This window comes from Centroberyx affinis, unplaced genomic scaffold, assembly GCF_046629955.1.
Source record: "Centroberyx affinis isolate AG114_WGS23_722 - 3 ecotype Tasmania unplaced genomic scaffold, CSIRO-AGI_Caff_v1 ptg005064l_1, whole genome shotgun sequence".
Classification (NCBI taxonomy): Eukaryota; Metazoa; Chordata; class Actinopteri; order Beryciformes; family Berycidae; genus Centroberyx; species Centroberyx affinis.
Window position 1 is genome coordinate 55,001 of NW_027282498.1, and position 10,681 is coordinate 65,681.

A 10,681-nucleotide genomic window follows, 5' to 3' on the forward strand; every position below is an offset into this window, starting at 1 on the left:
TAAGATGAACATTTATTGTAAAGCTTTATTTGGTGTAGGGCCAGGTAGGCCTCTGTCTCATGTCTGTTGGAAATAAGCTGCAAATTTTACAGTTACCAACAGCAACCAATGTTTCAATCTTTGCTCTAGTTGCTCTAAATAGGTTTTTCCCCAATTGATTTGTAGATGGAAGCACTTTGGGTTGTCTCCTAGCCTTGTCTCCTAGCCTCCTAGCCTTGTCTCCTAGCCTCCTAGCCTAGTCTCCTAGCATCAGTGGCCTAAAGTTTATTAACCAGAATGAATTCAGGCCCTATTTTGAGAAGTTCTTAAGTTGGAAAATGAAAGAAATTTGTAAGAAATGAGACTGTTACTAAGAAAATATTGAGGAATTGCCCTTAAGAGTCTTCTTAAGAACTTCCTAAAATTTCCTCTCATGTAATTTCTTAAGATCTATTTTAAGAACATATTGGTGAATCCGGCCCCTGATCTATAACCTGCTGAAGAACGTCAGCCATGTTGGTGAAAAGTTAAAACAAACTGGTAAGCCTGGTGTTGGTTTCCCACAGCTGGGCAGGTGGAAGTGTCTCTGACCTCTGACCCCGTCGCCGCCTCCCTCCTCCTCTGCAGTCGCTCCACATCGTCGATCTCGTACACCTTGATCTCGAAGGGCTCCTTCAGCGAGCCGCCCAGGGGGGGCAGGTCCACCCACTGCCCCCCCGCCTTCCTGCCCAGAGAGGAAGAGTCCGGCAGGGGAGCGGGGATCAGCCGGCGCCGCTGGAAACCTGGTGGGAGAGGGAGTCCAACATCAAGACAGTGTGTGTGTGTGGGGGGGGGGAGGTGGAGGGTGATGATTAGAGTTGATTATGCATACATCCAAAAAATAGGAATAAAAATACTTAAAAAAAAGAGTAGAAAAGACAGTGTAGAAAAGACAGTGGATTTCGGGGTGTAAGAGAAGGCCGTTCATTTAAAGAGGTAAATCTAATAATAACTACTGTTTCCTTGCATGATTTTGAAAATCTTCTGGTTTGTACAGAAAGTGGGTCTAGAAAAACATCATGGAGGGACATCATGGATGTTGAAAGCTCAGATATTTCAATTTAAAAATCGAAAACAGATGTTAATTTATAGCTCTCTCCAAAGCAAGAGCAAAATGTCCTCAACAAGAAACAATAATATGTAAAAACAATACTCAAGCTATAAAAAACTCCAATATCCAATGGCAATGGTAAAAATAAATAAATGGGGAACATAACAAAAATGAGCAGAAATGATTATAAAGACTAAAAACCCAACAAATCAGAAAATAAAAAATACGTCATTAGATGTTATTAAAAGAAATTCTATAAAAATGAGTCATAAGTGAAGACTCAAAAATAGCGACAGACTGCGGAGGAATAAAATGTGTTTCTGAGCGAGTGGGTGTGTGTGTGTGCTTTGGAGTGGTGTGTAGTGGGGGGGTGGTGGTGTTTGTGTGTGTGTGTGTGTGTGTGTTGGGGGGGTGGAGGGGGTGGGGGGTGATAATTGGAGTTGGATATGTACACCAGGAACCTCCTGGCTCACGCCGCGGCTTCGTGAAATATTCATGAGGCAGAAACGAGCCAAGATCGGCAGACTGATAGCAGCGAGATCACATGAGAGCCGATTCCATATGCATCAGGCTGCGTGACCCATCTGTACAGACACATGAATCACACCCGGCTCAACGCGGATGTAAACGCACGCGGCGGCTGAATACACCGTGATGTCATCCCGGATACTCTGCACGGATACGGATTCACGCTAATGCTAGGTTGAGAGATAAATTCATGCATTGAAATAGCAGGGAGGACGATAGTTGGAGCCTTTGATAGCTGCAGGTAGAGAAAATACCTGTAGTACTTTGGGATGTGTTCAGCATTCATGAAAGTGCCGCACTGAACACCCGGTTTCATCCCATTGTACGTTCTGATGGATAGGAGAACATTTTGGTAGAAGCCATAAATATGTAAATTTCTCGATATTGCCTCAAGGAGAAGAGTTCTCGAATTCTCTTCTGCTGTCACCCTGAATCTATACATTGAGAAATAGCTGTTGAATATTTCTTAACATTAAACTTTTCCCATTAACTTGGAGCCTTCTGACATAAAACGTCATTCTAGAAATAATTGAGGAAGAGGAAGAAGTAATACTGGTGCTTTTTGAGAATTGTGATAAATGTATGGTCCCTTTGCACTCTATGCGAGCTCCTGTTGTTCTGTACCATGTGTCAGTAAGTACTAATATGTTAGTTACCAATGTCTCTTCACCAGTGGTGGAAAGTAACTAAGTACATTTACTCAAGTACTGTACTTAAGTACAATTTTGAGATACTTGTACTTTACTTGAGTATTTCCATTTGATGCTACTTTATACTTCCACTCCACTACATTTCAGAGGGAAATATTGTACTTTCTACTCCACTACATTTATTTGACAGCTTTAGTTCCTTTTCAGATGGAGATTTGACACAATGGATAATATAACAAGCTTTTAAAATACAACATATTGTTAAAGATGAAACCAGTGGTTTCCAACTTTTTGGCTTTTGACGCCTTACAAAAAGCAGTGTGTAGTCGGGTCACATTTCAGATGTCTATGAGTTGTTAACAGCTCCACCAAATAGTGATTTTTCCCTCTAAACCTCTCATGGTTTCATTTCAATAAATGTTCAAATGATCCAATATTTCAGCAAAAATCAAAGATTAGAGAAAAAGTCCAAAAACTGAAAACAGATTTGTGTTTCAGAACTTTGTTTTTTCTTCGTTCCTCTCCCATTAATCATCTCACGACCCCTCAGATTTATCCGGTGACCCTTTGGAGGGGCCCAACCCCTAGGTTGGGAACCACTGGATTAAACTAGCTAACTGTATATAAAGTAGTTCAAACTAGCTCCACCTCCAGCAGCTACAACAGTAACATGCTGCTTACACACTGATGCTTCAGTATTAATAATCTAATGATGTCATATAGAATAAAATATCAGTCAGAGGGACCAAACCACTACTTTTACTTTAATACTTGCTGTACATTTATTGTACTTCACGAATAAAATGATTCAGAGTCTATCAAACTCTTTCTATCTCTGTAACCCAGACTCACCGTTCCCTCTCTTCTTGGGCGATTTGGAAACTCTGCTCCGATTGGACGAGGACACTCCACTCTCGCTCATGGAGTCGTGGGCTGACGAGGCACTGCCGGTGGTCTCGCTGTCTCGGATCATACTCTCGTACCCGCTGCTTCCCCCGCTGTGGTAAAACAGGGCGGTGCGTCCCATGGCGGGCGGTAACTCCCCGCTGAGGATGCTGCTGTTGTCGCTGCCGTGTCCGCTGCTGTAGCGCTGCGGCCTCCGAGGCGCCGTGATCTTGCTGTAAGGTGACGGCAGCGCCGCGTTGGCCGGCGACCCGCTCGCGCTCGCCCCGTCGTTTCCTGTGATCCCCGACCCCCTGCTGAGCTGCTTCCTCTGGCTCCCCGCGGCGAGCTCGCTCACCCGGCTGTTAGCGGCCCGGCTGATGGCCTGCTTCGTGCCCATGATGGTGCCTCTTCCGGGCTTGGCTCCCGTCCCGGACCGAGCTGGGGACTTACCGGTCGGAGGTAGGCCGGTGTTGCGTCCGGCTGCGTTATCAAGAGATTTTGGTGAGGAGCTCAGGCTCTTGGAACTGCTGGCGGACAGGGTTCGAGCCTTCGACCCACCAGAAACCGCGGCCCGAGAACCGCTGCTACCTTTGACCTGCCCCAGTTTGCTTGTTGTTGCAAAGATACCAGGAGAAAATTGGGAGGAAGAAGCAGGTGTGGGGGCGGAGGCTGGAACCCCAAGTCTTGGCACTGATCTGGTGGATTTGCTGTTACCTCCCAGGCTAGCACCGCTGTTCTCCCTGGACAGTCCGGGTTTGGACCCGACTGAGGTTAGGCTGTCACTCCTCTCTAGAGACATCAGACTCCCATAGTACCTAGAAGAATCCGCTTTGGCTCCTCGTGTCTTTAGGCTCGATGACGTCCTGGCAGAACCATGTTCGGTTTTTAAACTGGACGTCTTGTAACTAAATGAATCCGCTCGGAGCCTGATGGTGAATTCTTCCTCTGAGGCCGACATTTTAGGGAATGAAGACTTTCCAATATCGCTGCTTGTTTTTAAGGCACTTGGAGATAACACAATCCTTGTTTTTTGATCCAGGCTCGACTGCCTGACAGGCGGAGCAGGGGGAGAGATGCTTCCAGATCCAGACTTGGGGATCATGCTGCTTTTCTGTCCGTTCGACTTTTTTCCCAAGGATGCAAACCTCAGACTACCTGTTCCCGAAGTGCCATCATGGCCCCATTTTGACTCAGAGGAACTGTGAGGGACAGAAATGGTTCCCAGAGTCGTAGCTCCTCGTGTGAGTCGTGGCATCTTGATAAGAGTATCTCCTCTCCTGCTGCTGGATCTCTCACAGCCGTCCACCACCCTCTGAGCTGAAGAGGACACTTGTGCCTTTGGTGGCCGAGGTACGCTGTTACTGTTTCCTCCTGGCTTCCTGGAGGGAACGCTGCTCGCGCCACTTCTTGGTGGCCTACCTGCAGAGGGAAACTCAACCTCTCTCGGATCGGAGTAACCGCTCCCCTGAAGCCAAAGTTCATCTTGTCTGCCTTCCTGTTTGCTGCAGCCCAGAGCAGCGGATGAGGTAGGCTTGGTTTTCCTGGGAAGACTGGAATGGGCGGCGTGATGGAGGATCTGGGACGGTGCTGAGGTGTTCAGAGTGCTGGCTCTAACTTTGGCACCTTTGAGGGAGGCTTTGGTTGAGTCAGGGGAGAGAGGGCACTTGGTAAAGGAGGGTTTGTTTGGGGTGGCAGGGTCGCTGTCCAGCTCTGAGAAACAGACACCGCTGTCGTTCAGTGAGCTCTTGGCACCGTGCTGCAGAAACGGCTCTCTATGAAATATACTTGGCGAGGACAGCATGGAAATGTTCTCTGGTGCCATGCATTTAGCCCTCAGTAAGAGTCTACCTGTTGAATGGGCACCTTCACTTTCAACCAAATTCACACTCGCTTCACTTGGCCATGAGCCAATAGTGGATTGTTTACTGCCATGTTGGGTAAACAGTGCTTCCTGTGAGGTTGTGGCGACATCGGAGCTAATCCCTGTGGCTCCTTGTTGGGATGTGTAAGCATCATACTCGTCGTTTATACTACTGATAATGCTAACAGGGCGAGAGCCTGAGGCTAAAGCCTGCAGAGAGCAGTCACTGTTGAAGCTGAGGATGCTGGAGGGTCGGCCGTTGTCCGGGACGAGGCCGAGGGGAAGCTCCTCCACTACGGTAAACACTAGTTCGTCTTCCCCGTTCAGCTCCACAGGCTGCTGGAGCGTAACAGTAGTTCTGAGGAAATCCCTGTCGAGGCACCTTCCTAACAGAGCCGCCCGGAGGTGGCTGACCTCCATGGGGCTTCTGCTCATGTGATGGGCCCTTTCCATGCTAGGGGTCCCCAGTGCTTGGCCTTGCCTCAGTGCTTGCTGACTCATCCCCACAGGCGGCGCCCTACCAAGAACCTCAGCAGGCTGGGAGGTCCTGGACGGCCTCGGTAAGGAGGGCGAGGCAGAGGCTTGGGTGCGGTTCCTTTCAGGTAGACCTTCTCTCGCACCACCGGCTCTGAGTCCTGGGGAAAAGGCCTGCTGGGCTTCACCACACATGGCTGACTAGGAGTGGCTAAAATCTTCTCCCCGTCTGCACTAGTCCGTTTTAGAACTGTCCGGGACGCCGCTGAGGAAGATTGGAAAGTTCCTGATCAGGTTTACTTGTGTGGGCGGCCACTGTGCTTTCTGAGAACTTCTGAGCAGAGTTCTTGTCAGGTTTAGGTGGAGATGTTGCCTCTGTAGGTTTAGTAGCTCCACTTTGGGTCCTGGGAGCTGCTGCTTGTGCTGCTTTGCCCTCTGCAGTGAAGGCGGCCGGACCCTCGCTGCCGTCGATGCAGTCCAGCCTCTCCTGCAGCTCTGCAAACGTGTTGCATTTAAAGTGATCCCCGTCCGACCTCGGCGTGTCTTTGACCCGCTTTCTGTTCAGGGAGGGGATGATGGGAACGAAGGCGGGCGGTCCCTCGTTGTCGCTCAGTTCTCGGTCCGAAACGGCCGCCCCTCCGGGTCCGATGTAGATGACGGTGTCGCACGAGTGTTCGCTGCTGGAGGAGTAGTCGGGATCGCTGGACAGCAAGAGCGGCGTGTCGGGGTCGAGGGCGACGGTCCGAGGGTGGAAGGGTCGAAGGTGCGGAGGGCGGTGGATCGGCCTTCCTCACAGGAACTCTCCCCTCCAGATGAGCTGGAGGCGTACTGCCAGAGAGAGAGAGCACAGGAGAAACATACTGAAGGAAACCATTCAACAGCTGAACCACACACTGATCAATTCAAAGGCAAATCAATTTGTGGAGAATCCTGTGTCGATACGGTCTAAGGTTAAAAGTGCACGCTGCAGGCTACATTAAAATTAATGTCAATGAGATGTACAAGCTTGTAACTTACATTTCCATATGTTTTTTCTGATCTATAAAATACAAATACAGGCTGTCAATCTGCCTAATGAGGGTGAAAGCCGATCTCATCTCACTGCAGAGGCTCCATTCTCCCTTAGGAACCGTCATATTGATTATATGTCATATCACGCTACAAAAAACTCACTGAATTATGACTGGAGGACTCCCTCACTTGAAAATAATACAGATTTACATTATAGATTGAATTGTTTATACCCTGTGTGCTATCATCACCCCTGGGAAATCAGGTATACAATTTCTGAATCAAAATGACTCCCCTAGAACCATTTAAGCAACTTCAAAACCTCTGAGATTTAATCTTGACTAACAAATTTAAACCCATATGAATTGTATGTGTGTTAGTAAGTGTGTACTCACACACACATACACAAAAAAAAATCTCCCAGTGGGGTGAGATGATTTCCCTTGTTTCCAATACAAATCAAGTTTTTTGAAGAATTTCTTGATATAATTTTCTTGATACTAGGAGAAATCTGTTTTATTCTGCCTTGTTTCAGGATTTTGTCACTTGTTTCTAGAAAATTAAAATGAAATTAAAATGAAAATGAACTAGTGGACTTATTTTGCTCCGTTGGCAGAATTTTTCACTGCAGTGAACCTGGAAAAATAAAGGCTAATTAAAAAAAAAACCTCTACCTTGGCCTTCTTCTTCCTCATGCGGTGGATGCGGGAGCCAGCTGCACCGTGGTCAGCGTCTCCATGTAGTTGGCCGGCGAGTCGGAGATGTGGGCGATCATGGTGGTTCGGCAGTTGATGTTGCCCAGGGATTCGCTCAGCAGCATGGTGAGCTTGCTGTCCCTGAATAATACATCAAGAAACCCCTCGTTAGCCGAAAAAAGACCAGAGACGCACCATACTCCTCCAAACCCCCGCAGGATCACAGAAACCATTCATTACTGTTCCCAACAGTTGGGCGAAGAGAAGACAGGAGAAAAGGAATAGGAATGATATCTCATTTCACATTAATGGAGTCCCACTTTCAACTCCGTGCCACATGCAATCTGTAGCCAGAAACATGGGTGAGATGTCCATGAAATCCTGGCTTTGAAAAGACCAAGCACATTAAGCTTGCCCTACTGTACTGCGTATAAATAAATCTCCTCTACGCCTTGTGGAAAAATCTTCCTATTTTCCCTTTTTAGCCATCCACCTCCACAACAACAGAGCCCAGATCCAGCCTCCTCCTGACCCAAAAAATTATCAGCATATTCCCATGTTGGTGCTTCGCCCGCCTCCTCCGCCTCATCCGAACCGCCTAATGGCCTCCATCGATTTCACAATGAGGCGGCGAAGCAGACGCAGAGAGATTAAAGAGGTCAAAACACAGAACCAGACAGAAGTTGGAGAATGAACAGAAGCGGAGGCACAGAGCCAGGAGGTAAAGACAGACAGACGAGCAAAGTGATTTATTCATCAGTCTAATCACCCATTTTAGAGAAGTGAAAACGCATTAAAATATGTTTAAATTATTTCTGCCTGGCTCATATGTCTTTACTGCTACTGCTACTACTAGTCTGAAACAGTCCTGAAACAGCCTGAAACAGTCTGAAACAGCCTGAAACAGTCCTGAAACAGTTTGAAACAGACTGGAAAAAAAACCAGGCTGAAACAGGCTGAAAAAGTCTGAAACAGTCTGTAAACAGTCTGTAAACAGCCTGAAACAGCCCTGAAACAGTCTATAAACAGGCTGGAAACAGTCTGTAAACAGTCTGAAACAGTCCTGAAACAGTCTGAAACAGACTGAAACAGTCCTGAAACAGTTTTAAACAGTTTTAAACAGTTTGAAACAGGCTGAAACAGGCTGAAACAGTCTGAAACCGCCTGAAGCAGTCTGAAACAGCCTGAAACAGTCCTGAAACAGGCTGAAACAGTCTGTAAACAGCCTAAAACAGGCCTGAAGCAGTCTGAAACAGCCTGAAACAGTCTGTAAACAGCCTGAAACAGTCTGAAACAGGCTGAAACAGTCTGTAAACAGCCTAAAACAGGCCTGAAGCAGTCTGAAACAGGCTGAAACAGTCTGTAAACAGCCCTGAAACAGTCCTGAAACAGGCTGAAACAGTCTGTAAACAGCCTAAAACAGGCCTGAAACAGTCTGTAAACAGCCTGAAACAGCCTTGGGATTTATTTGCGCGCCGGACAGCTGATCTGACATTCTCCTGGGAAAAAGTCTCATTTGTTGAAAGCGGTTATTATTCACTAAAAACATCCTAAAATAATCTTGACAAGTTTGGAGACAAGAGAGAATAAGTGGAGTGTGTGAGGTTTGTACCTGTAGGGGACGTGCTTGGCTCCGTTGGCGAGGGCGAGGACGACGTTTCCCAGAGCCGACAGAGAGAGACACTGAGCTCCGCCCCCTTCTCTGCTCCGACTCACATCCGTCTCACAACTCCCCAGGTCCAGGAGGTGGAGACGACTCCGAGCCCCAGACACTGAGAGAGAGAGAGAGAGAGAGAGAGGGAGAGAGAGGGAGAGAGAGAGGGAGAGAGAGGGAGAGAGAGAGAGAGAGGGAGAGAGAGAGAGAGAGAGGGAGAGAGAGAGAGAGAGAGAGAGAGAGAGAGGGAGGGGGGGGAGAGAGACAGAGAGCGAGAGAGAGAGAGAGGGAGAGAGAGAGGGAGAGAGAGAGGGAGAGAGAGGGAGAGAGAGAGAGAGAGAGAGAGGGAGAGAGAGAGAGGGAGAGAGAGAGAGAGAGAGAGAGGGAGAGAGAGAGGGAGAGGGAGAGAGAGAGGGAGAGAGAGAGAGAGAGAGAGAGAGAGAGAGAGAGAGAGAGAGACAGAGAGAGAGAGGGAGAGGGAGAGGGAGAGAGAGGGAGAGAGAGGGGGGGAGAGAGAGAGACAGAGAGCGAGAGAGAGGGAGAGAGAGAGAGAGAGACAGAGAGAGAGAGAGAGAGAGAGGGGAGAGAGAGAGAGAGACAGAGAGAGAGAGAGACGGAGAGAGAGAGAGAGGAGAGAGAGGGAGAGAGAGGGAGAGAGAGAGAGAGAGAGAGAGAGAGAGAGAGAGAGAGAGAGAGAGGGAGAGGGAGAGGGAGAGAGAGAGAGAGAGAGAGAGAGAGAGGAGAGGGAGAGAGAGAGAGAGAGAGATTTTACTTCACTTCTTGTGTTTTTTTTTATTATTAATATATTGCTGTTAATTGTTTCTTTATAAATCCTAAACAAACATTAATTGCTTTTATATACAGTAGACCTATGATACACACACACACACACACACACGTGCGAACAAACACAAAACGTGTCTACTATTTTCTGCCATTTCTTGGTTGTTTTTATTTATTTATTTTATTTTATTTAATGAATTGTATATATATATATATTTTTTTTTTTCCATCTCATTATTGAATTATATTATCCTTGACGCTTTGGCACCTTTTTGCTCATCTGACATTCATGCCAATAAAGTATACTGAATTGAAATTGAATTGATTGAGAGAGAGAGAGAGAGAGAGAGAGAGAGAGAGAGAGACAGAGAGAGAGAGAGAGAGAGAGAGAGAGAGAGAGAGAGAGAGAGAGAGAGAAATAAAGTAAACTTGACAGCAGTTAAACCTAGTTAGTGACAAAAGTCAAGATCTGTCAGCTGACGTCAGATCAGCTGGATGTTAAACTCTGTCTCTCTCTCTGTCTCTCTCTCTCTCTCTCTCTCCCTCTCTCTCTCTCTCTCTCTCTCTCCTCTCTCTCTCTCTCTCTCTCTCTCTGCGGTCAGAAGTTCACGGCCTCTGCATCAGGATGACAGTCAGCTCGTCTCTGTCTGTCTGACCACAGGTCAGAGCCAGGCTTCACTGATGTGTTTCTCTGGGGTTTGAGCTGATGTTCAGAATCTTAAAATTTGACCGTTTTCTTACCAAAAATTTGAAAAACTACAAGTATTCAGTGTTTACCCTAGAAATGTATTATTTTCAGGGTGAGGAAGCATCTGAACAGCATTTAGACCAAGAGACACTCTGCTGTGTTCTACTAAATACTGCTACTGCTACTACTAGTCTGAAACAGTCTGAAAACAGGCTGAAACAGCTGAAACAGGCTGAAACAGTTTGAAACAGGCTGAAACAGCCTGAGAAAGTCTGAAACAGCCCGAAACAGTCCTGAAACAGTTGAAACAGGCTGTAAAAATCTGAAACAGTCCTGAAACAGTCTGAAACTGTCCTGAAACACTTTGAAACACTTTGAAACAG

The 10,681-nt window shown here is 47.1% G+C and overlaps 1 pseudogene; it reads right to left on the reverse strand.

Moving 5' to 3' along the window:
• LOC139666614 (kinesin-like protein KIF26A) overlaps positions 1 to 8,945 on the reverse strand; it is a 20,328-nt pseudogene extending 11,383 nt beyond the window's left edge.
• Positions 8,946 to 10,681: the final 1,736 nt, after the last annotated feature.